Genomic DNA, 26,755 nt, shown 5'->3' with positions numbered 1-26,755 from the left:
GCAGAAAGGTAGACACAAGGTATCAGAAGCAAGCTGAATATAGAGGATCTAGGAGGTCGATCACCTGGGAATGAGAAACCAGTTTTTGATGTTCCAGGTAGGCTGGAGTTCAGCATATAGAAAATGAAGGGAGTTCAAAATATGATACCATCACAGAAATGAAATGAACAAAGAGTACTTTTTCTCTAATTTCATTTATACTTTTTCAGCTTTATATAGGAATCTCAGGCTGAGGTGTATTCCGGAAGTAAGTGCAGTTTAGGGAATTCTACTGCTGTATTCATGGTTTGAATGAGATATGAGACCTTGTTTTCCCCATTATATGATCCTTTTTTTTTTTTAATTTTTTTTAACGTTTATTTATTTTTGAGACAGAGAGAGACAGAGCATGAACGGGGGAGGGGCAGAGAGAGAGGGAGACAGAATCGGAAGCAGGCTCCAGGCTCTGAGCCATCAGCCCAGAGCCCGACACGGGGCTCGAACTCACGGACCATGAGATCGTGACCTGGGCTGAAGTCGGACGCTCAACCGACTGAGCCACCCAGGCGCCCCTATATGATCCTTTTTTTATACCAAGATTTCTGGAATTGTTATATTAATTTGTAAATTGAACATTTCAGTCATTTAACAAACTTTTACCAAGTTTCAGGTATTTTGAAAGATGCTGGGAATAAAAGACATGGTTTACCCTTGAAAAATGTACACATTTGGGGGGAGAAAGACACCTGAAGACAATGATGAGTAAATGATAAGAGCTGGGACAGAGACTTAAGGACAGAGGACTAGGCAGTAGAGAAACTGGAGCGACAATTTATATTTCATGAGTCAAAGGTTTATACCAACCCACTCTCCCCTTCCCCCTGTAACACACACCTTGAATTGACACAGCAGAAGAAAGAATTTTTCTTTGAAGTCTTTTTGGCTTATGTAAAACTATAATTATTTGGGTTTTTTTAATGCTTTTATTTAGTTTTGGGAGAGAGACAGAGGCAAAGTGTGAGTGGGGGAGGGGCAGAGAGAGAGAGGGAAACACAGAATCTAAAGCAGGCTCCAGGCTCCAAGCTGCCAACACAGAGCCCAATGAGGAGCTTGAACCCACAAACTGGGAGATTATGACCTGAGCCGAAGTCGGACACTTAACCGACGGAGCCACCTGGGCGCTCCAAACTATAATTATTTGTTAAAATCAAGTGGATAAATGAGATAACTGTAGTGGAAGTTCAAGGAAAGATTCTATTTTGCTACTGAACTCTATGTGCATTTGAATTTCAATCAGCGAACTTTTGATGCATTTTTAGGTTTACAAATGTTTGTTGTAAACATTGCTGAGCTCAATGAAAACAGAACGCAATCCATTACCCCTTATTGAGAATAGATAATCTTTTGGTTTCTAGAAAACAGGACATTAGAACTAGAAGAAGAAAATTTTTTCTTTCCTTATTTTACAAGGGTGGTGTGGTTTTATTTTTAGAATCAACAGATTTTTGAGAAATTTAGTTGGTTGCAAACTGAGCAAAATTGCCCTTTTACCCTTTTTGTGGAACTATATGATTGTATTTTCTGTACTACTGTTTCAAAGATGTTTCACGTTTATTATTTGCAAAATGCATCAGTTTAATATTTTGAGAAAATGTATTTGGAAGTGAAACAACCACTCCCTGCTTTAATGACTGTGGATGTGAACAATGATCATTTTGCAAGATGAGAAGCTCACAGTGGTAATAAAGCTAAGAAAATGATAGCATGTTAATAAGCCTCAGTTATCTGTTTAAAAGTCTATTTTTTTTTTTTACTTTTTAAAAAGATTTAAATTCTACTTAATTAACATACAGTGCAATATTGGTTTCAGGAGTAGAATTCAGTGATTTGTCGCTTACATACAATACTCATGCTTATCACAACAAGTGCCCTCCTTATGTATCACCCATCTAGCCCATCTACTATCCACCTCCTTCCGTCAACCCAGTTTGTCCTCTATAGTTAAGAGTCTCTTGCAGTTTGTTTCTCTCTCTTCTTCCCCACCCCCACATCTGTTTTGTTTCTTAAATTCCACATATGAGTGAAATCATACGGTATTTGTCTTTCTCTGATTGACTTAGTTCACTTAGCATAATACATTCTAGCTCCATCCACATCTTTGCAAATGGCAAGATTTCATTCTTTTTGATGGCCGAGTAATATTCCATTGTATATATAAACCAAATCTTCTTTATCCATTCATCAGTTGATGGACATTTGGGCTCACTCCATAGTTTGGCTATAGCTGATAATACTGCTATAAACATTGGGGGTGCATGTACCCCTTTAGATCTGTAGTTTTATATCCTTTGTATCCTAATAGTGCAATTGCTGGATTGTAGGGTAATTCTATTTTTAGTTTCTTGAGGAATCTCCATACTGTTCTCCGAAGTGACTGTACCAATTTGCATTCCCACCAATAGCGCAGCAGGGTTCCACTTTTTCTGCATCCCCACCAACGTCTGTTTTTTTCTTGTGCTGTTAATTTTAGCCATTCTGACAGGTGTGAGGTGGTATCTTATAGTGGTTTTGATTTGTATTTCCCTGATGATGAGTGATGTTGAGCATCTTTTCATGTGTCTATTAGCCATCTGGATGTCCTCTTCAGAAAATTGTCTATTCATGTCTTCTGCCCATTTCTTAACTGGGTTATTTGTTTTTTGGGTGTTGAATTTGATAAGTTCTTTATAGATTTTGGATACTAACCCTTTATTAGATACATCATTTGCAAATATCTTCTCCCATTCCATAGGCTGCCTTTTAGTTTTATTGATTATTTCCTTCACTGTGGAGAGAGGTCCAAACACTTCATTTTTGGTTTTGTTTCCCTTGCTTTCAGTGATGTGTCTAGTAAGAATTTGCTCTGGCCAAGGTCAAAGAAGTTTCTGCTTCTGGGATTTTGATGGTTTCCTGCCTCACATTTAGGTCTTTCATCCATTTTGAGTTTATTTTTGTATATGGTGTAAGAAAGCGGTCCAGTTTCATTCTTCTGCATGTTGCTGTCCAGTTTTCCCAACACTATTTGTTGAAGAAACTGTCTTTTTTCCATGGAATATTCCTTCCTGCTTTGTTGAAGATGAGTTGACCGTATAGTTGTGGGTCCTTTTCTGGGTTTTCTATTCTTTTCCATTGATCTGTTTTTGTGCCAGTACCATACTATCTTGATGACTATAGCTTTTGTAACACAGCTTGAAGTCTGTCCGGAATGGTAATGCCTCCAGTTTTGTTTTTCTTTTTCAGAATTGGCTTAGATGTTCGGGGTCTTTTGTGGTTCCATACAAATCTTAGGACTGTTTGTTCTAGCTCTGCGAAAAATGCTGGTGGTATTTTTATAGGGATTACATTAAATGTGTAGATTGCTTTGGGTAGTATAAACATTTTAACAATGTTTGTTCTTCTAATCCATGAACATGGAATGTTTTTCCATTTCTTTATGTCCTCCTTAATTTCTTTCATAACTGTTCTATAGTTTTCAGAGTATAGCTCTTTTACCTCTTTAGTTAGGTTTATTCCCAGGTATCTTATTGTTTTTGGTGCAGTTGCATATGGGATCAATTCCTTGATTTCTTTTTCTGCTGCTTCATTATTGGTGTATAGAAATGCAACAAATTCGTGCACATTGATTTTATACTCTGTGACTTTGCCGAATCCATGTATTAGTTCTAGCAATCTTTTGGTGGAGTCTTTTGGGTTTTCTACATAGAGTATCATGGTGTCTGCATACAAAAAGTCTATTTCTTATTTGCTTTGAATATATAATAGTCTGGCCACTGTATAATAATGCAGTCCCCACATTTCCCAGCAGCTGGGGAGCTGGCCTTGACTGTCCATTGCCCTGCAGGGCTTGGCCAAGAGCCAGGCCACAAGAAAAGGCAGTGTGGAAGTCAGGTGAGGAGAATTAGTTAAGCTTTTAATTAACTCACCCTTTCCTATTGTGCGGATAAGTGTGGAGACTCAAACCTTCCATTATACCTCAAATGCTCAAACTAAGCCACATATTGACACAAGCAATAAAACAGTTCACTAAGCTTTAAGAAGGAGAGTAAAGAGGTGTAGCAAGGCTTTAAAGAGCTACTCAGCAAGAATTTTTATGGATATGCAGATGTGGGGCATCAAAGGGCTGGGAGTTCGTCTCTAGTCAGTGCTGCCACTCTTCTCAGTGTGGAAGGCATCCTGTTGTTCATGAAAGTAATAGGACATTTGAAAACATCCAACTTATACATCTGTATGTAGCTAACCTGGATACCACTGGACATATTTAATTTATTTATACCTATGGACTATTGTCCTGGAGGATGGTTCTTAGTCTGGGCATGTTCTAAACCTCCTTTTAAGTCCCCTAATTCTTATAGATCATCGTTTTTTATCATCATACACTTATGTGGCCCCTGTCTCTAAGGTCAACTTCTGAATTTTTAATGGTGGGTATGTTTATTGTTATCACATAATAAGAAGTCCTGAGAGACAACACTCTAAAGCTGGTTAATCTAATGTGAAATCAAAAGGTTATCCACTGAAGGAGAGGGACGAAGTAACCTGTTGCCTAGTGTAATACCAAGCCCCAGCTACACAGCAGAATTGGTCATTTGAGTCTCAGACTCTTCAATAAATGCAGACCAGCCAGGTGTGCAGGTAGGCAAAGTGGGGAGTCAAGGACATGATTGGCAGTTAAGTCAACTGCTCGGGGCTTCTGCTGGGAGTTTGGGGACAGAAGGGAGGAGCACAAGTGTGTGTACTAAAGAGAATCTGATCTTCACTTACTGTCTGGGGGATTTAGTAGACATATGATATAAAAATGGCAAAAGGTAGGGGCACCTGGGTGGCTCAGTCAGTTGAGCGTCTGACTCCAGCTCAGGTCATGATCTCACAGCTCGTGAGTTCAAGCCCTGCATCGGGCTCTGTGCTGACAGCTTGGAGCCTGGAGCCTCCTTCCGATTCTGTGTCCTTCTCTCTCTGGCCCTAACCAACTTGCATTCTGTCTCTGTCTCAAAAATAAACATTTAAAAAAATTAAAAAATAAAAGATTTAAAAAATGTCAAAATGTGACTTACCTTGTGTTATTTTTCAAATATAAATGATAGACTTTAAACTGAATGAGATGATGACCATGTAAGAAATAAGGATAACATAAAAGCAAATAACTTATTACAAATATTAGTCACTATATTTGTACCTTTGTCAGACTTAGTTTCAAAGCAGTTTTTTGTGTTGCTGACTCTGAGGCTGAGCTCTGAGAGACCATGGCAAGGAAGTAGTCTGTTCTCTTTCAGCATAACTAGGATGGGTCAGCTGTTGCCTGTGCCTATTTCTGAAGCTGTCACTTCCCTGTTGCCCTGTCTTGCCCTATTGACCTTTTGACTAGAAGAGAATTCTTTTTTTTTTTTTTAATTTACCATCTTAACCAGTTTTTTTTAATGCTTATTTATTTTTGAAGGAAAGAGAAAGACAGAGAGACAGAGCATGAGCAGGGGGAGGGGCAGACCGAGAGAGGGAGACCAGAATCTGAAGCAGGCTGTCAGCACAGAGCCCAACATGGGGCTTGGATTCACGAATGGTGAGATCATGACCTGAGCCGAACGCCAAAGTCAGAGAGAGAGGAAGACAGGATCTGCAGTGGGCTCTGTGCTGACAGCAGGGAGCCCCACGTGGGGCTCTAATTCACAAACGGTGGGATCATGACCTGAGCTGAAGTTGGATACTTAATTGACTGAGCCACCCAGGCACCCTGAAGATAATTCTTAATGACCTTCCTCATCCTCCTGAGTAGAAATTTGAAGCATGATGTGACTCACAGTGCAAATGGGTTATGTAGAGGTTGGACAAGAAGGGGGATACGTGTGGATTGAGAATGGGGTAGGTGAGGTCAGTGTACATGGCCCAGGGTCAAGGGATAGGAAGGTCTGAACTATGGGGTAGGCTTGTGGAGTCAACTGCCAGACTTTGCCTTAATCTTAGAAAGAGTTGTTTCTGTTTCCTTCTATGCAATTTAGATTCATCCTTAAAGAAACAGCTGACCTGCTGTGTAATGGTGTTTGGTCTCTGAATGTTATAGATTTTAGGAAATTAGGGAAGCAAATATTCCTTCCTGTTATAATTGACCAGCTTGTACCTCATTCTGTATGTTCCTTTTCAGTTTGTTCACTTACCCGGAATAGGTCAAGGACATTGGATCTATATGGTATGCAGTAATATTTTGAAATAAATGACTGTTTTTGAGAAACATTTTGTAAGTTTGGGAAGATCAGACGTTCAAAGAATTAAAGAACACCAATCTTACATTTAAGTGCTTAAGTTTTATCATTTATTAAACCTCAAAGTTAATAGTTTTCATCATTAAAATTATAAATGTTTGTTATAGGAAATGTGGTAATAATGAAATATTTAAACTATGACATAATTATATAAAGGATAAAAGATTACTCATGCCTCACTAATCAAAGTCTATTAACATTTTGGAGTTTTTTGTTTGCTTCTTCTATCTTTTCTATCTACTTATTTTTCCAGAATTGTCTATATAGATTTGTATTTTGCTTTTTCACTTAGGACAAGAATCCTGGGAGCAGACAGGCTCCAGGCAACAGGCAGTCTTCTTTATTATGGCAACATTATTCTCTGTTGTGAAGTTATAATTTACCTATTTGTTTTCCTTTTTATTGGGTCATTGAAGACTGAGTATGATGTTTGGTATGTAAATGCTGTTATAGTATACTTCTTGATACATATGACCTCTGGGGTTAGATTCTATCCTTAGCATGGATAGCAGTCATGAATTTACAGAGTCCTGATATATGTTGTCAAATTACTTTCCAAAAATCTAACAGTTCACACTTGGGACATCTGGAGTTCTGTATGTCAAGTATCCCTTTGCTCCTCTTACAGTGGGAGTACTTGCCTTGTTTTGATCTACCTCATCAGATGATGTGACTGTGGGAACAAGGAGTGCTACCAAGCAGCAGCATATCTTCCCAGCTCTTAAGAGTTGATCTCATTGGGGCATGTGACCCAACTTTGGCCAATCTGACTTCTTTCATTGAGTTTTTATATACTAATGGTTGAGGTATTCTGTCTTCTGGGATTTCTAAACTGTGTGGATATAACTTGGAGCTACCTGCTGCAAAGATTCCTGACTTAGACTAGGAATCTCTCTGTGATTGTAGAGAAAACGGGCAATACAAAGGGAAATTGAGAAAAGACACTGTGGGCTGGGAGGGGGGGTTATGATGGGACAGGAAAGGAGGGTGGGAGGAAGAGGCGTGAGGAGAATGGAGAAGGGAATGGGGAAAGAAGTAGAAGAACAGAGGATAGAGGAGATAGTTGAGTTCTTCAATTCCTTTATTCCTGGCATTAATGGCATCCATGTCCTTTCCAGTTGCATGAGCCAATAAATTCTTTTATGTGGTTAAGTTAGTTTGAATAGAATTTCTGTAGCTTGTTTCTGAAAGAGTCCTAATATACATTCTCACTTTTTCTATAGTTTCAGTTTGTTTGTTTGTCTATTTAAAATAATTTTTTATTTAAAATTTAAAAAGTATTTTTTTTAAGTTTATTTATTTATTTTGAGAGAGACAGAGACAGTACAAGTCGGGGTGGGGCAAGAGAGAGAGAGAGAGCACGAGAGAGAATCCCAAGCAGGCTCCATGCTATCATGGCAGAGCCCAATGTGAGGCTCAAACCCACAAAGCCACAAGATTATGACCTGAGCAAAAACCAAGAGTCCGAAGCTCAACTAACTGAGCCACCCAAGGGCCCTAAAGATTTTTTATTTTTAAGTAATTTCTACATCCAACATAGGGCTTGAACTCACAACCCTGAGATCAAGAGTTGCACATCTACCCATAGCGCCAACCAGGTGCCCCTCTATAGTTTCAGTTTAAATTAAAAATCTATGGTATAAATGTCCTATTCTACCATGCACTGATACCAACTGTTAATCATAATTAGCATCAGTATTAATTACAATGCATATTCATGCTTAAACTAAAAGTCCTAAGTTGGCTAGCATTTGTATCAAGATTAGTGACAACAGAAATAAATACATTTTAAATTGATAAATGAGGTGTTGAATGAGTATTAAAAGTTTAGGAGACATTTACTCTTCACCTTAAATTTAATTTGATAGGTTTATAACTTTTCTTTTCCCTCCAACCCTCTTTAATTCTTAGGTAGAAAAATTCCAAGAAAAGATTGTTTTGCTATTATTGAACACTTGATTTGTTCATGAAAAAGAAAATCATATATTTATTTCCTTCAAGAGCATCCAATATGTTTCTTAGTTTTTTCTAATGTTTGGGTTGTATCTAGGACCATATTTGAGAGTACATTATATCCATTCCAACATGTCCTGAGATGCTCCCAAAGTGGGATGATTGATAGGTGTCATTGACTTGAGCAATTCCTAAAAGTTTTCCGTCATAAAGTAGATATGAAAAGGTCTCTAGGGTAAAAGGGAAGGAGGGACTTGGTTAAACTAGTTGGATTCTCAAAGCCTTTAAAGTGCTAATTTGCTAACACTCCAAAGGGAACTGCAAAAGGCCGAACATTTTTAAACCACGAAGTACCTTTTTCATTTAACATTTTATTGGCTACATGTTTGGTTTTGGAAATAAAGTAGTAAACAGGGTAAGAAGCTGCTTTTCACAGAATTTGTGTTACTTACAAGTCATTTGCTCTGCTGGAACATGACTACAAGTGAACACACATATATCATATGCCCGCATATTTAAAAGCTATATGTTAAGCTAACAAATTGGTCAAATGTGTCCCATGCTCTTGCCTTGACTGATACATCTGCAAAATGAAAGCAGACCAAGCTTTCATTTAGAGTTTTTGGATTCCTTGGTGTGTTGTGATGGTGAAGGTAGAGAATGCCCCTGGCTCCCTGCTTCTGGGCCTCTTTCCCACTTCTCTTCCCCACCCAGAAGAAGTGTTGCTTGCCTGTTTGTGAACACCACAGTACCTTCAGCCAAAGTCTACCCCCCACCCCCAGTGGGGAAAGCCACAGAACTGAGGGTGGTGGGGAGCAGGTAGGGTAGGGGTCCCCATATCTGGTTTTGAGGGTGGTACTGCTTACTACATTACCTTGCATATCCTTGTCCTGAGGGATGCACTTTGGGAAACTGATTAAGTTCACCATTTTGAAAACAGTGACAACCTCGAGAAGATGGTACCATAGAGTTTTGGTTTAAATATAGCTCGTGTTGTCTTTATGACAAGAGGTGGATTAGAAGTTGAAACAGTTACCGTAAACGATTGGAATTATATTAAATGAATTTACCTCTCTTCCCGAAGCCATGTTTCAACTATAACATATTTGTTTTAAATCTGGCAGTAATTGATAAAGACTTTTTTTTTTTTAACATTTATTTATTTTTGAGAGGGAGAGAGAGAGCCAGCACCAGTGGGGGAGGGGCATAGAGAGGGAGACAGAGGATCTGAAGCAGGCTCAGTACTGTCAGCACAGAGCCCCATGTGGGGCTCGAACCCATGAACTGTGAGATCATGACCTGAGCTGAAATCAAGAGTCAGCCGCTCAACTGACTGAGCTACCCAGGTGCCCCTTCTGCTAATAAAGACTTCTGAACTCCAAGTTCTGCCCAGAACATAAGCATTTGGTTCTGTAAGAAGTTGAGAGCTACCATTTAGTTCTTACTCGGTGTTTCAAAATAAGCAGCATATATTGTTAGTAACCTGAAATAATAGCAAATAATAGCAGGGAAAAGAGAAAATGCAGAAAGTTGACAGAAAAACTATAAAAGCACAGCCATCAGTGGCCATGTAGTATATAGGAACAGTCTTACACCCCTCAATCCTTGCTCCCTAGGACTTTGTGATAGCTTTATGGTTTCCGTAGATTTAGAATGAAATTATTTTTGTATACTCTTTATTTAAAAAAAGATAATATGGCACAACAGATTTTTTATGTGCTTAAAATTCAAAAAATGTTTTGAGATAATGGCTCTTGTTATTAGTAATATTCACTTATGTGGCACCTAATAAGGAAATTAATATTTATAGTTGCTGAAAACTTCCAGATGAATGGCATTTACTAGCATGAAAATTACCATTCTTACACTTAAAATCCTGCATAACATGACCTATTTTTCTTTTGAAGGATGCTGTCCTGGGGCACCTGGGTGGCTCAGTCTATTAAGCATCTGACTTTGGTTTCAGCTCAGGACATGATTTCATAGTTGGTGAGTTCGAGCCCCAAACTGGGCTCTGGGCTGACAGTGCAGAGCCTGCTTGGGATATTCTCTCTCTCTCTTTCTGCCTCTCCCCTGTTCATGTTCTCTCTCTCAAAATAAATAAATAAACTTAAAAAATTTTTTAAAGGAGGCTGTCCTTCTTCAGCACTCTCCTACCCATGCTGCATGGAGTCCTAGGAAGCCTTTTGGAGAAAGGGTATGCTAGGGTTATGCTGGGGTGTACTGAAGGGTATACTAGGGTATACTGAAGGGTATGCTTGGAAGAACTCATATCATCCTCTGATAAGGATTCTTTTGAATATTGGATGGGAGAATCATTCCTGCCCACCGATTGACCCTTTTTGGGGGGCTAGAACAGTTTTTGCTAAAGAATGTTGACAGGCTGGATCATTGCTGACTGCATCTGACTAAAAGTTCCCTTCATTTCGTTTAGAATATGTGGCAGACATTTTCTGGAAGCATTTTGTGATCTTACTCGGGCAAAATGTTTACTTGCCAGTAGATTTAGTGAATGAGAGGGAAGAACAATGAACGTGCAGGCATTATGTATGTGCCCTGAATTTAAGTTGTTGACAGACATCAACTATGACAACACTATGCTACAGATTTCTTTATTTTCTGCAGTTGAGGTTCAGAGACATGAATTATACTTGATTGCACAATATCTCTTCACAGAAATTGTAAGGAGAATGGCATGCCCTAACAGTGCTTCTTTACACAGAACACCCTAGTTCACTGTTTCCCCTCTGGCTTTTCTTAAACAAGCAATTTATTCTCAACAGTTTTAAATTTAAAATCAATATTTCTAATACAATAGTTTTACACTTTTCATCTTTATGTATGGACATGTATTGGAAGAGAATCCAAATGAGTTTAAGCAGTAAAGACGAGGCTGTCGATAAAAACATTCTAGGGAAGTCTATGAAAATGAAGTATTTCTGTTTATCTTTCAGCAACAAAAATATATATGGAAGGGCACATCGTGTAACTTTTATTCATTAATTAGATGTTAAGCAGTAGAAATGGTTTCGGGAAAAGCAAGTGCATTAAATTTTGTGGTACAAATTTTTAAAAATCTATGAAAGTATACATTTTGATGTCTAGCTTTCACTCATATCTTTATTTTCCCTATTACCCCAACCCACTTTTATTAGACTTTTATATATCCTACCACTGTTTTGTTTTTTTAATTAAATTAAATTTAAAAATTTTAAACTTTTTTTTTTAAACAGTTTTAGGTTTACGACGAAATTGAGAGAAAAGTACAGAGATTTCCTATGTATCCCTGGCCGCCACACAGGTGTAACCTCCTCCATTATCAACATCCTACACAAGAGTGGGACATTTGTTACAAGTGATGAACCTCCATTGACACATCACGATCATCCAAATTCAATAGTTTACATTAGGATTCACTCTTGGCATTGTACCTTCTATGAGTTTGGACCAATGTATAATGACACACATCCACATTATAGTATCATACAAAGTATTTTCATTGCCCTAAAAATCCTCTGTGCTCTGCCTATTCATCCTTCTCACTACCCCCAAGCCCTGGTCTCTTTGTCTCCATAGTTTCGCTTTTTCCAGAATGTCACGTAGGTAGAATCATATAGTATATAGCCTTTTCAGATTGGCTTCCTTCAGTTAGTAATATGCATCAAGGTTCCTCCATGTCTTTTCATGGCTTGATAATTCATTTCTTTTTTATTGGTGAATAATATTCCATTGTCTGGATGTACCAAATTAATGGAGAAAAATTTAAGTAGTACCTCAATGTAAGCACTTTGAGCAACTTCTGGAATCCCCAAATAAATTTTCTCTGCTGTTCTACTGAAGCATGCCATCAATCAAGAGTGCTCAGTACTTACTTCATTTATTTTTAAAGTGTTTATTTATTTTTAAGAGAGAGAGAGCGTGTGCATGTGGGAGGGGCAGAGAGAGAGAGAGAAGCAGAGGATCTGAAGTGGCCTCTGTGCTGACGGCAGAAAGCCCTACACAGCTCTTGAGCTCACAAACCACAAGATCGTGATCTAAGCTGAAGTCTGATGCTTAACCGACTGAGCCACCAGGCGTCCCAGTATTTACTTTAAAAGAGCAATACACTTAAATTATTTTCAAACTACCGAGTGAATTTTTTAATTTGACATCCTACTTGTTTTCAAGTTTTGCCAATTATAAATAAAGCTGCTGTAAACATCCGTGCACAGATTTTTGTATGGACATAAGTTTAACTCCTTTTGGTAAATACCAAGGGTTGTGACTGTTAGATTGTATGGTAAGAAGATATTTAGTTTTTTAAGAAATTGCCAAACCGCCCCCCAAAACGCTGGCTGTCCATTGCCACCAACAATGTGTGCCACTTCTGTAGCTCCACATACTTGTCACCTTTTGCTAGTGTCAGTGTTTTGGATTTTGGCCATTCTAACAGGTGCATAGTAAAGCATCTTTTCATGTGTTTATTTGCCATCTGTATATCTTTTTTGGTGAGGTGTCTGTTCAGGTCTTTGGCCCATTTTTTAATTGGGTTGTTTGTTTTCTTATTGGGTTTTAAGAATTCTTTGCATAGGGGCGCCTACAAAACCCAAGACCATGACCTGAGCCAAAATCAAGAGTGAGACGCTAAAATCCACTGAGCCTAGATTAATTTTTTTTATGTGGATTTTTAGTCATTCTAGTACCATTTGTTGAAAGGACTATTTTTTCTGCATTAAAAAAAATTTTTAGTGTTTATTTATTTTTGAGAGAGACAGAGACAAAATGTGAGTGGGTTAGGGGCAGAGAGAGAGGGAGACACAGAATCTGAAGCAGGTGCTAGGCTCTGAGTGGGGCTCGAACTCACCAGTTGTGGGATCATGATCTGAGCCGAAGTCAGTCGCTCAACCAACTGAGCCACCCAGGTGCCCCTATTTTTTTCTCCATTGTATTGTCTTTGCTCTGTCAGAGATAATTTGACTATGTTATATGAGTGCATTTCTGGGCTCTCTGTTCAGTTCTTTTTCTTTTTTCTTTCCTTTTTTTTTTTTTTTTTTTTTGCCAATATCATACTGTCTTGATTACTGTAGCTTTAGAGTAACTATTAAAGTCATGTAGTGTCAGTCTACCAACTTAAAAAAATTGTCATTTGTCAAATTTTGGTATATTATCAAAGGAGAATACCCATAGTTATCTGAAAAGACTGTTAAATACTTCATCCTTTTCCAAGTGAATATCTGTGTGGGGTTGGATTTTCTTCATATACTCCAAATAATATATTGCTAACAGATTTTTTTAAATATGAAATTTATTGTCAAATTGGTTTCCATACAACACCCAGTGCTCATCCCAACAGGTGCCTTCCTCAATCAATCCCCATCACCCACCCTCCTCTCCCTCCCACCCCCCATCAACCCTCAGTTTGTTCTCAGTTTTTAAGGGTCTCTTATGTTTTGGCTCCCTCCCTCTCTAACCTTTTTTTTTCCTTCCCCTCCCTCATGGGTTTCTGTTAAGTTTCTCAGGATCCACATAAGAGTGAAAACATATGGTATCTGTCTTTCTCTGTATGACTTATTTCACTTAGCATAACACTCTCCAGTTCTATCCACGTTGCTACAAAAGGCCATATTTCATTCTTTCCCATTGCCACGTAGTATTCCATTGTGTATATAAACCACAATTTCTTTATCCATTCATCAGTTGATGGACATTTAGGCTCTTTCCATAATTTGGCTATTTGCTAACAGATTAAATTCAGAAGCAGTTATGAGAATCTAGCTGTGTTCTATTAAGCCTAATATTAAGTTCTATTAAAAATATTTGCAAAGTATAAAGAACTTCTCACTAAGTTTTTTGTTTTGGAGAACAGTTATTTTCATAAAAACGTGCCATTTGTATTAACATGTAATAGGTTTACTATGTAACTTTAAAATAAATACATATTTAAATTTTTTTCTTCAATTTTTAATATGGTAAGTATCAATATATATAACCCACATAAACCAAAACTTTTGAGGTCATCAATAATTTTTCAGAGTCTGAAATCCCCTGAAACCAAAATGTTTGAGAAACATACTCTTAATACTCTGTTAGTATTGGGCAACTTGAAAGAGTGAGGTCTGAAAATCAAGGCCAATTATTCATGAGGTTTATTTTTGTTATTTGCATGTTCTGTTCTGAGTCAATCATGTTTCCATTGCCACAAGTGGAATTTGTTTGCTTTAGAATAGTGCATCAACTGAGCCAAACTATTGTGAACTGGTCCTTCTCTCCTATTTTTACCATTTTGATTCCAGCTAGATGATTCCTGTTTATCTCAGTTCCTCTTAGGCCTTAAATAACCTTTAAGGTTATTATTCTTTATGGTTTTTATTCTTGTATTCTTAATTCACAATGAATTATGGAGCTTCAACCCACAACCCAGAGATCAAGAGTCGCATGCTCTATTTACCGAACCAGCCAGAGGCCCCCTTGCCTTTTTTTTTTTTAAGTGAAGTTGACATTTTATTTTTTTGGGGTTTTGTTTGTTTGTTTTGTTTTTTAAAAGATTTTTTATTTTTTGAGTAAAGTCCAAGTCCATTCTGAGGCAGTGCTGTGACCCTGTTGGGGGAGTACATTGGGAATGGGATATGGCTGTGTGTGGTAGTTGCCTAGAGGCTTCTGTGAAGTTTTATAAATGGCAGTGGGGTATGGATGAGAATAAATCATCATTATCAACAAGAAGAATAATGATAACATGATCCATTTAGCATTTTTATATCCAATTTCTGTGGTCTTTTGTATCTGGGCAAATTTGAGTTTGGACGTAAAGAATTTTTGTATATACTTATATGGATTTGGGATAAGTTTCTGTGTAGGAAATGGATGTTTGATTACATATTTCCTTTTAGAGATGCACCCATGGTTTGGTATTAGCCTAAGTATTGGCCAAAATTTTTGTCTTTGGTTTAGCCTAAGGCTACTGGAGACCAAATGCCTACTTCAATTGTCATCCTAAATATTTGCAGAATCAGCGATGTGGTGGAATAGGTTACTATCACTATCACATCAAATCTGCATACAATGTTGTATACAATGCCAAAAACAGGAACAAAGCATATCATTAAAATTATTGCTACTATCTGAATATTCTCTTTCAAATGTAGATATTCTACATATGGTTTAAAATAAAAAATATGTCTATAGATTTAAAATGTTGAGAGTCTATCAACCCACTGAAATATAAATATAGGGGAGACTGGGTGACTCAGTGGGTTACCCCCAGGTCATGACTCCCCAGTTTGTGGGTTTGAGCCTTGCATCAGGCTCTGTGCTGACAGCTCAGAGCCTGGAGCCTGCTTCAGATTCTGTATCTCCCTCTCTCTGCCCCTACCCTGCTCATGTTCAGTCTTTATCTCTCAAAAATGAGTAAATGTTAAAAAAAATTTTTTAAGCTTTATTATAAAAAAGAAAAAGAAAGAAATATAAATGTTATAAAACGGGGCAATATTTAAGGACGATTGTGCAAATTGCTAACTTTCCACACAAAAATAATTGGAAGATTTTATATAATAAACTTATGAGGAAGTAGATTTAAAATAAAGATTAATTTTAAGGGAGCATATACTAGCTAGAAAACATTAATAATATTATATCCTCTTAGAGTCAGTACATATTTATAAAAGTTAAATAATATAAGAAAGAATAATAGAAATCATATTGTGAAGATTAGAATTAGTCCTCAGAGTCGTATTAGTATTCAACTATTAATAAAAATAACCTTTCAAATTATTTTTATTTTATAGTTTTGTTGTTGCTGTTGTTGTTATTGTTGTTGTTTTAGTTACTTACTTCCATGAGGCCATGAGTCTTTCAGGAAAAAGTTCACTTTGGAAATTCTTCACAGCTTGAAGGATGGATGGAAAGCAAAATGTTAAGTTTGCTTTGTTAAAATTTCACAAGGTGGGAAAACAACCCAAATCATGTTTAACACCTGTAATAAATCATCTTTGATGCAGGCCTAACAAAGAATATATGGAATCAAGGAAGACAGTGTTAAAGAAAAATGAAAAACTCCTAAGATATGTTCTGCCAACCTGCAAGCATGCATCTATTTTGGGTCACGCATCAGGTATACGTGAACACAGGAGCAATCTTTCAGTTGACAGTGCTAAAACATTTTTCTTTTATTATGTCAAATTTTAAAAAATTTACTGCTGGTCTTTATAATAAAATTATAGTAAAAATTACTTTTGGGTAAAATTCCAAGATTCTGACATCTGAGATGTTCAGTCTATGATGGCAAACTCAGGTTTGGGTCTTTGTTTTGGCTGAACGTTGATTTTCACATTTGTTTATTTTGCATTACCCAAAATCTGGCGCACCTCTACGTCTTTAAAGCATTACTCCTGCAGTGCAAAGTAAAAAAGGAGGAATTCACAATGCCACTAAGAAGGTTGGTTAGACATTTTCCTCTGTGTTTTTCTTTGCTGCTGTCTGTTTTGCTATTTTTTTCTTTTCTGGGACACGCTTATTGAACTTCTGTCCCAATGTTTATCTTTTTTTCTTACAGTTTTGTAGAAGTTCTTCATAAATTTAGTTTATCCTTGTTTTATTACTCAGTTTGTAACTTTTTCTCCACTCTGCTTTTGGTGTCATTTGATACACTAACATTTTAAATTTAATTTATCAAATTTATCAGCATCTTTTGTTTGAAAAGTTCTTTTCTAACATGAGGTCATAAAAATATTCTCCCATGTTTTTTCTAAAAGTTTGAAGTTTTTCCCATCACATCTAAATCTTCAGTCAATTTAGAATTAATTTTTACGTGTATATTAAGGATCAATTTTACTATTACTTTGAATAACCAATTCTTCCAGTACTTTTCATTGAATATAGTGTGTTTCAGTGATTTTCAGTGTCATCTCCAGTATAAGTCAAGGTTCCATTTGTGTGTGATTCTGTTTGGAGTCTCACTATTCTATTCTATAGGTCAATTTCTCCCTTCATAAATGCAACATTTAAAAATTACAATAGGGGGGCGCCTGGGTGGCGCAGTCGGTTAAGCGTCCGACTTCAGCCAGGTCACGATCTCGCGGTCCGTGAGTTCGAGCCCCGCGTCAGGCTCTGGGCTGATGGCTCGGAGCCTGGAGGCTCTGGGCTGATGGCTCGGAGCCTGGAGCCTGTTTCCGATTCTGTGTCTCCCTCTCTCTCTGCCCCTCCCCCGTTCATGCTCTGTCTCTCTCTGTCCCAAAAATAAATAAAAAACGTTGAAAAAAAAATTTAAAAAAAATTACAATAGGGTTATAATAATCTCGATCTTTATATGCAATAAGTGCTTTCCTCCTCCTCATTCTTCAATGATGTCTTGAGTATTTGTAAATTTTGCTTTTCCTTACAAATTAAAAAAAAAAATTAATGTTTATTTATTTTTGAGAGAAAGAGAGAGAGAGAGTGAGTGAGCATGCCCCAGTCGGGGAGGGGCAGAGAGAGAGGGAGACACAGAATCTGAAACAGGCTCCAGGCTCTGAGCTGTCAGCACAGAGCCCGATGCGGGGCTCAAACTCACAAACTGTGAGATCATGACCTGAGCTGAAGTTGGACACTCAACCGACTGAGCCACCCAGGTGCCCCCTTTTCCTTACAAATTTTAAAAGTAGGCTGCAATTCATTTGAAAATTCTGCTGTAGTTTTTGTTTTTTGAAATAAACTTTACATACAGTAAAACACAGATCTTAAATGTACAATTCAATGAATTTTGAAAAGTGTATGACCTTATGTAACCAGGAGCCAATCAAGATAAAGAATATTTCCATGACCTCAAAAAGTTCCCTTGTGGCCACCATCTGTTAATTCCTATCTGCCAGAAGCAACCACTGTTCTGGTGTCTATCATCAGAATTAGTCCTGCGTGTTCTTCAATTTTAAGTAAGTAAATCCATTTGGTATATACTCCTTTGTGTCTGGCTTTATTTTGTTCAACATAATGTTTTTGAAATTTATTCTTGCTTTGTGTATATCTGTAGTTAATTATTTTTTATCGTTGAGTAATATTTCATTGTGGACATCCCACGATTTGTTAACCCATTTTACTGTTGATGGTCATTGGGCTGTTTTCATTTTTTGGCTGTTATGGATAAAGCTGCTATAAATATTAACATAAAAGTCATTTAAATTTCTCTTGGTAAGTATCTAAAAGTAGAATTCAAGGTTAATAAGGTAAGAGTATATTTAAATATATAAGAAACTATCAAATCATTTTTCCAAAGTGGTTGCACCATTTTACGTCCCATTGGCAATGCATGAGAGTTTTAGTTGTTCCACATCCCTGCCCAATGTTAAGAGCTGTCAAGTTTTAAAATATTAGCTCTTTTAGGGGCATCTGGGTGGTGCAGTCGGTTAAGTGTCTGACTCTTGATCTTGGCTGGGGTCATGATCTCACAGTTCATGAGTTAGAGCCCCACATCAGACTCTGTGCTGATGGCGTGGAGCCTCCTTGGGATTTTGTCTCTCCTTCTCTCTGCCCCTCCCCCACTTGTGCATGTGCCCTTTCTCTCTCTCTCAAGGTAAATAGACTTACTAAAAAACAAAATATTAGCTATTGTAGTGAGCAGCATCAAGTAATACCTCATTGGTTTCTTTAATTTGCCTTACTCTGATGACTAGTAATCATTCATGGCTTATCGTCCATTCATAAATGTTCTTTTGTGAAGTGTTCTTTCGTGTTCAAGTCTTTTGCCTATTTAACAAATTTGAATGTGTGTCTTGTTACTACTGAGTTGTATGAGTTCTTTCTGTATTTTGGATATAAGACCTGTGTCATATATTTGTATTGTGAATAATTTTTCCAAAACTGTGTTTTGAATTTATTTTCAGAATAGTGTTTATTAACAATTGAAGGAGGGCTCCTGATGTTTGGAGGTGTGTGTGTGTGTTTATTTTTGAATGTCTTTATTCCATCCATTTGGGGTATATTCACTCAACAGAGAATTCTATTTTAACAATTATTTCCTTCAGCAGTTTAAAAATGTCATTTAATTTTCTTTTGGCTTCCATTATTTTTGATGCAAAGTTTTCCTTTGTTTGTGTTGTTGTATTTGTTTGTGTTATTATATATTATGTATCTATTTTCCTGGGTACTTTTAGATATACTGTCTAACTTTGGTTGTCAGCAATTTGACTTTGATGTACCCGGCTTTTTCCCCTTTGAATTTATTTTGTTTGGGGTTCACTGAACTTGTTGGATCTTTAAGTTAATGTTTTCCAACACATTTGGAAATTTTTGACCATTATTTTTTAAGAAATATATATATCTGCCTTATCTTTCCACTCCATCTCCTCTCCTCTCCAGGGACTCTAGTGACACTATCCATGTTAGACCATTTTATATTATTCTACAGGTAACTGAGTGTCCATTATTTATTTAAATCATTTTTCTCTCTGATCTATTGGATTATTTCTTTTGATTTGCCTTCAAGTTCACTATAGCTTTATCCTGCAATCTCCAATATCCTGTTAAACCCATCCAATAATTTATAAATGTGTCAGCATAATTTTCATTTCTACGACTTCCATTAAGTTCTTTCTTAATAGTTTCTATTTCTCTGCTGAGATTCCTCATATGTTTACTTATTATGATCATCTTTCCTTTAAGCCTATGAACAAATCTGTAAAGTCCATGTCTGCTGATACTAACCTCTGGATCATCTCAGGTCTGTGTCTATGGCTTGCTATTTTTCTTGGTTATGGGTCATAGTTTCTTAATTATTCATGTCTAATAATTTACTATTGTATGCTAGACATTGCTTTGATACATTTTTGGGAGACCAGATTTCTTTTTCTTTTGAAAGCTCTTGAGTGACGTGCTATAAAGCACAATAAATTACTGCCAGATCCCTTTGTTCATGACAAGTCTGCTATGACTTTTTTTTCACTATATGCACTTATGTGTGAAAATCACAAAAATTTCTCATATATACATATATTTATGCCCACACACTTATTTTCATGAAGTTGAAACATCTTGTATCACTTGAAATATTTTACTAATCATTAAATTATTACCTTCTATTCGTATTCATTTCTTCATAAGTATATTCTATTTTATTAATTACATTGTGAACCTCAGGGATAGATCTTTATTTTATATCTCTTTGTAGTCATGGCATTTGACACACAGCTAGAATTCAATAAAAGTTATTGTTCTTAATGACAAGAAGAATGTCTTGCTCTGGTCCTTTAGGCTTTACTCCACTGTCTCTTCTGTAGCTAGTCTTACTCCACTTTTATGAGTAGCAAACACTGAGTTTATTCATTTATTCTCTCATACATTTATTCATCTACTCATTCAGCAACTATTTATTAAGAACCTACCATATGCCAGTTCCTGTCTTGGTGCTGTGATTACAACAGTGATAAGACAAACAGTGTTCACTCCCTCATAGAGCTTATGAATTAGTGGATTTGAGAGTTTAGCTAAGCTACCCCATGATATGGCTGCCTTGGCATCCATTTTGTTTGGCCAGCCAGTCTGGGAAGGTTTTAAAAGGACACACCCTCATGTAAGCACAAGCTCTTGGTAGCAGAGTCATAATTGTAAGTTCCTTCTATAGCTTCCCCAGTAGCCCTTAGAATAAATAGTCTTCCCCACCAGCCAGGGCCTTACCTTTGTGTGCCATTTATGGGGCTTACAAAGCCCTTTTGGTGTGAATTGGCCAACCCAGTCTTAGTCTGGGAATCCCAAAGTATTCTGTGTGGACCCTAATTTAAAAGGCACCTGCCCTAGGTCCTGCCTGTCTCTGACTGCACTCTGCCTCAACCTCCCCCCATGTGGTCCCTCAAAGCATTCTGTGTACTTCCTCTAGGACCTGTCAGTAATAAATTTCTCTATTTTAATTTCTCTTGTGGCCCTTTATTGCTCACCATCTGGCATCTTGTGCTCTATTTAACAAATGTTAATTTAATTAAGTCATAATAGTGATAGAAACAAATAATAAGGAAATAAACAAGTAACTGCATAAGATATAATTAGACAGTATTCTAGGAAGGAAAATAAATCAGGGGAAAGGGATAAAGAATAAAAGAAGTAGCTATTGTAGTGATAATGATGCACGGGTGGTTTTAAAAATAGGATATTGAGGAAAGGCCTCTCTGAATAGGTGATATTTGAGCATAGACTTCAAGCAGAGCAGTTAAGTGACTGTATATACACAGAATAAGGGGCTGGTTATTAGATGTGCTTTCAGAGGCATTGGAAAGGCTGCCTTCTCCACTAAGCTTCTGAAATCCAGCTATTTGAACTTTGCACCTTTATCTTAAGGCTTTATTGCCTTAACATGCAAATCCCTTTGGTAGAGTTTCTATTTAAACTTGTACCTGTCAAATATTTCTGTGTGAATAAATTTTGGAATTTTGATGAAGAGGTGAAAATAATAGTTCAAGCACCTAAGGAATCAGTGTACTATAGTTGTGAAGAGCACAAATCGCCTGGGTGACAAATCCTGGCTCTTTCACTTATTAGCTGTGTGGCCTTCATCAGGTTACTTAATATCCTAATGCCTCAGTGACTTCAATTATAATATGGGGATAATAATAAATCTGTCCTAATATAGCTGATATGATGATGGTACCTTGTAGCATTTTCAAAATCTTCATTGGCTCCTCCATCTGGGAGGATTACCCATCACTGCTCCATTGTTGACTTGGCCAAATAGCTTTTGTTTTTTGGCCTCTGAAATGTGAGCTTAAGTGATGTATACAACTTATAAGCAGAAACTTTAAGATCCATCATATATTTTCACCATTCTCTCTCTCTTCTCTTCTGTGAGAATGATGTCTCCGACAGGGGTTTCTTCAGCCTGCATCCTGGAGTAAAGAGGGCATGAAGGAGAGCCACGGTCAAAGTCAACATATAAGTGAGACATACACGTTGTTATGAGCCACTGAGATTTGGAGTGATTTCTTATTGCTGCATTTTTTTTACCCTAACACTATGATATAAATCAATTATTATTTCTAACATGCTTATAACATTATGTGACACATAGTGTACATTAAATAAACAAATCTAACCTTAAAAGAATATAGCTGTTGAAGAAAAACCATAAGAAAATCACAAGGCTGGGACGCCAAAACCAATGATGTGTCATTTTCTTGCAGTCTGAACCAGATATTAGAAATAAGATGCTGGAGGGGTGCCTGGGTGGCTCAGTCGGTTGAGCGACGGTCATGATCTCACGGTTTGTGGGTTCCAGCCCCGCGTCGGGCTCTGTGCTGACAGCTCAGAGCCTGGAGACTGCTTCTGATACTGTGTCTCCCTCTCTCTACCCCTCCCCCACTCATGCTCTCACTCTCTCTCTCTCTCTCTCTCTCTCTGTCTCAGAAATAAGTAAACATTAAAAAAAATTTAAAAAAAAGAAATAAGATGCTGGAGTCAAATAATTTGTTAATGTTCTGCATTACAATTGTTTCCAAACTATTTCTTATGGAGTCTTTACTCCTCACTCCTATGTATACTTCTTAAGAGTAGAGATTATGTGGCCTATTAAAAAATATGTACACAATGCCAATTTTAGTGTTCTCACAAAACAATCTCCCTAGTGTTTTTCAACTAACCGGATAGCCATAAGAAAAAAAAAACTTGTTAATCCGGATGTTTTGAAAAAAGGAGAGCTTCTATTCATCCTGTACATGTTATAAGAGTGACCATGATTTTCTTAATTGCATTCCATTTGTTTTGTTAACTAAGGTACTGTACTAAATTCTGAAGCTTATCTTTGTCCTTAAATTTTTGCTTGGAAATTTAATTATTCCTAAGCTTTTCGACATAAATCGCTTCTGGTAGGTTAATGGGGTAAAGGAAGAATGAAGACTCCTTTTTCTTATTTATGTCTAACAAAAAGGCCACAGATTTAAGGATATATATGAGAAGTCAATCATAGCAATAACACCTTTTTAAAAGGGTAGGTTAATCTAAGTTGAATAAATTGTGATTAATAACTGATGTCAAAACTGGAGCAATTTCTTCCTTGAATAATTTAACAGTATTAAAAAATGTCTATGCTGTTAAAAAAATATTCTGCAGGGGGCGCCTGGGTGGCTCAGTAGGTTAATCATCTGTTGTGGATCAGCCCAGGTCATGATCTCACGGTTTGTGAGTTTGAACCCTGCATGGGGCTCTGTGCCAATGGTGCAGAACCTGCTTGGGATTCTGTCTCCCTCTGTCTTGGCCACTCCCCTACTTATTCTCTTACTTCTCTCTATATATATATATTTATATATAAATAAATAAAAATTTGGAAAAAAAAATCTTAAAAAAATATTCTGCAGAAAGTCTAGAAATGGAAAAGGAATTGGAGTATACATTCATAATAAAAATTTAGTGTATGAAAGGAAATTTAATGCAAATTTGTAAGAATTTGTATGGTAAATTATCCTTTATAAAAGTGTTTAAAATGATCTCTTAATTAAATAGTTATTTAATTACAACCAAAGGTACTTAGTCATTAGGCTATTAGGGAAGAATTTAAACCACAAACAAATGAAATATCAAGAAAAAAATTAGAAAAAGTAGTGCATTTGTTTGAAAAAAGACCTTTTTGATTGGGGACTGGAAGGCATGAATTTTTTAAAATGTTACTTCTTAAAAGTTATTCTTTATTAGGTAGATAAGTTTGGAAAATATAATATATACCTGTGTTCCCCGCACTTACCTTTATTAAATCTTTATATTATTATGTTTATTTCAGTTACTTCATTTTCTAAATATTTATTTATTTTGGGGAGAGAGAAAAACCTAAGGAGGGGGAGGGGCAGAGTGAGAGGAGAGAGAGAATCCCAAGCAGGCTCCAAGCTGTCAGCACAGAGCCCCACATGGGGCTGGATCTCATGACCATGAGATCATGACCTGAGCTGAAATCAAGAGTTGTATGCTAAACCAACTGAGCCACCCTGGCATCCCTCAATTACTTCATTTTTAAAGAAATACAACATTACAGATGTAATTGCTGTCCCTCCCTGATTCTAGTTTCCTTCTTCCCTCCCTAAGAGTAAGTACTGTTCTGACACTACCTGCTGACTCAGGTAGAGGGAGACTGGCTGGGGCTGTTGCAGAACTATCAATATCTGGCCATCCAGTTGGGCAAAGACCGAATTGAAATCTTTCCCTCTCAAATGGCACAGCCCATCATGAGTGCTTCAGACAGGCTGAAACCTCCTGAAGAAAAAATCTGATGTCTTAACTCTTCCACTTCGATAGATCCTGAAGAAGATAATAGAGACTAACATGTAGATGGCTGAAGTGATGAGAGAAGCTGCCTTTTCGTTTGCTGAGGGCAAGTTCACCGCAAGGGACCTCTGCACCACAGTTATCTACAAGGTAACCCCTTGTAGCCCAAGGAACCCCTACAAGGAAGCCCAAGTGAAGCTTCCAGAGAAGGAAGATAACTCTGCAGCTGGTGTTACTCTGCCAGTATTTGAGTATTCCCCCAAGGAACTGACAGTTGTGAACTGACTGGTTTAGCCAGAGGCAGGGGCACAACCAGCTAAATTAAAGAGGAATTAAGCCAAAGCAGTGGAAGTACTGGTGGAAGGAGTAGCTTCAGTGCAGACTTCCTTTGTTACTTTGAAACTTTTTAAAAAAAAAAATTTTAACGTTTATTTATTTTTGAGAGACAGAGCATGAGTGCGGGAGGGGCAGAGAGAGATGCAGACAGAATCCGAAGCAGGCTCCAGCCTCTGAGCTGTCAGCACAGAGCCCAATTCGAGGCTTGAACCCGTGAACGATGAGATCACGACCTGAGCTGACGTTGGATGCTTAACCGACTAAGCCACCCAAGCGCGCCTGAACAAAGCCATTAGGATAACCAACAGGTGTGTAAATGCCACTGAACGTGTCGTCATTCCCCAGAATGAAAGTACCCTTGCCTATATCATTACAGAGCTGGATGAGAGAGAACAAGAAGAGTTCTATGGGTTAAAGAAAATACAGGGGAAGAAAAAGATTCTCAAGGAAAAGTTGGAGAAGGACTTGGAGCAACAGAAGACAGCTGGAGAGGTAATGGAGGCTGCTGATCTTTGGCTGAAGAGAAGGACGAGGATCTTCTTGAGTAATCTTTCCTGCTCTGGCTCTTTCAGAAACCCTAACACGGCACCATTTTAATTCACGGTATGTAGGTTCTGTACGTGTGGCTATTTATTTTTTGGCCTAAGAATTTCACTGTTTGTAAAATTTCCCTTGATGTTCAGTTCTGGGAGTACCTCTGCAGAATCATAATTCAGCAACCATTTATCACGTGAGGTTTGTAAACCCTGCCCAGGAACGTGTAGGGCTTATTCTGCACAAGTGACATTTACTCCATTTACCTCTGTGATACAAGAGATCTGCTTACTGAGAATATTAGGAAATTCCCCTCAGGAAAGAGAAGTGGCCTCAGGCCAACATGTGTAGGCCAACCATTGCTGGAAGACCCTTGGTTCCTGCCCCCTCACTCCCCTCCGCACTGCTGTGTGAGATTGCTGCCGTCATCCTTGTGTTCTGGTACTTCTCAAGCTTTATGAAAACCTTCCCGGTCTTTCCTTGCATGACCGGGCTCTGTCCTGTCCATCATGGGAGCTGTTCTGCCAATTTAAATGTGACTATGGTATAAACAGCAAAATGATTTTAAAAAAAGTAATCACTCTGTCGAAATTGTTAATTATCCTCATTTTACTTTTGATCTTTAACCATACACACAAACACACACATATACAGCATACATGTGTAAAGTGTACAGCATTGTTTTACATTTTTAAATTTTGTTAAAATGTTATGATGTATACACCTTTCTGAGGCGTTTATTTTTGTACAAATTATGTTTTTGGCGATTTGTCCATGTTGACGGTCATAGTACTGCTTCTTTCATTAGCTCCTGCGTGTGGTTTCCATTGTATGAATGCCACAATATATGTATTCTCATAATAATGGATATCTCCAGCCTTTTTGTTACCATAAGCAAAGATGCAGTAAAAATTCTGTTTGTCTTGTTACGCATATATGAGAAAGTTTCTTTAGAGTGTGTGTTCCGTGATTCATGGGGTATAACTGTCTTCAACTTTACTAGATAACACCCACTTGCTCTCAAAGGTTCATTCCACTTCTCCACATTCTCACCAACACTTGGGGTTATTAGAATTTTGTATTTTTTGCCAAATTGGATGTGTATAAAATGTATCTTGTTGTTTGTTTGTTTGTTTTTACTATGTATTTTCCTAATTAACTGTAAGGTTGATTATATTCTCATATTTTTCTTGACTCTTTGGAGCTCTTAGCCTATGACCTGTCTGCTCTTATACTTTGGCCATTTCTGTGTTGCTTTTTCCTATTTGTGCAATCTATTACATTCTAGATATTAATGTTTTATTGGTTGTACATATTACAAATTACTTTTATATTTATTTTATTAATGCAATGAGTTTGGAATGTGGGGAGGGATGTGTATCAAAAACATGCACTTTCACCTTGATGAGAATTCTCTTGTCACTTCTATAGCACTTACTATGGGTCAAGTGTTTTTTATTTAAGCATTTTACAAATATTAACTC

General features: G+C 37.3%; 1 pseudogene; it reads left to right on the top strand.

Moving 5' to 3' along the window:
* Positions 1 to 3,798: 3,798 nt before the first annotated feature.
* Positions 3,799 to 25,285, top strand: LOC122218413 (annotated as a pseudogene).
* Positions 25,286 to 26,755: the final 1,470 nt, after the last annotated feature.

This window comes from Panthera leo, chromosome B1 (genome assembly GCF_018350215.1).
Source record: "Panthera leo isolate Ple1 chromosome B1, P.leo_Ple1_pat1.1, whole genome shotgun sequence".
In the NCBI taxonomy this organism is placed as follows: domain Eukaryota; kingdom Metazoa; phylum Chordata; class Mammalia; order Carnivora; family Felidae; genus Panthera; species Panthera leo.
Note: the sequence above shows the minus strand (reverse complement) of the source record. Positions and strands in the feature narration are given on the sequence as shown.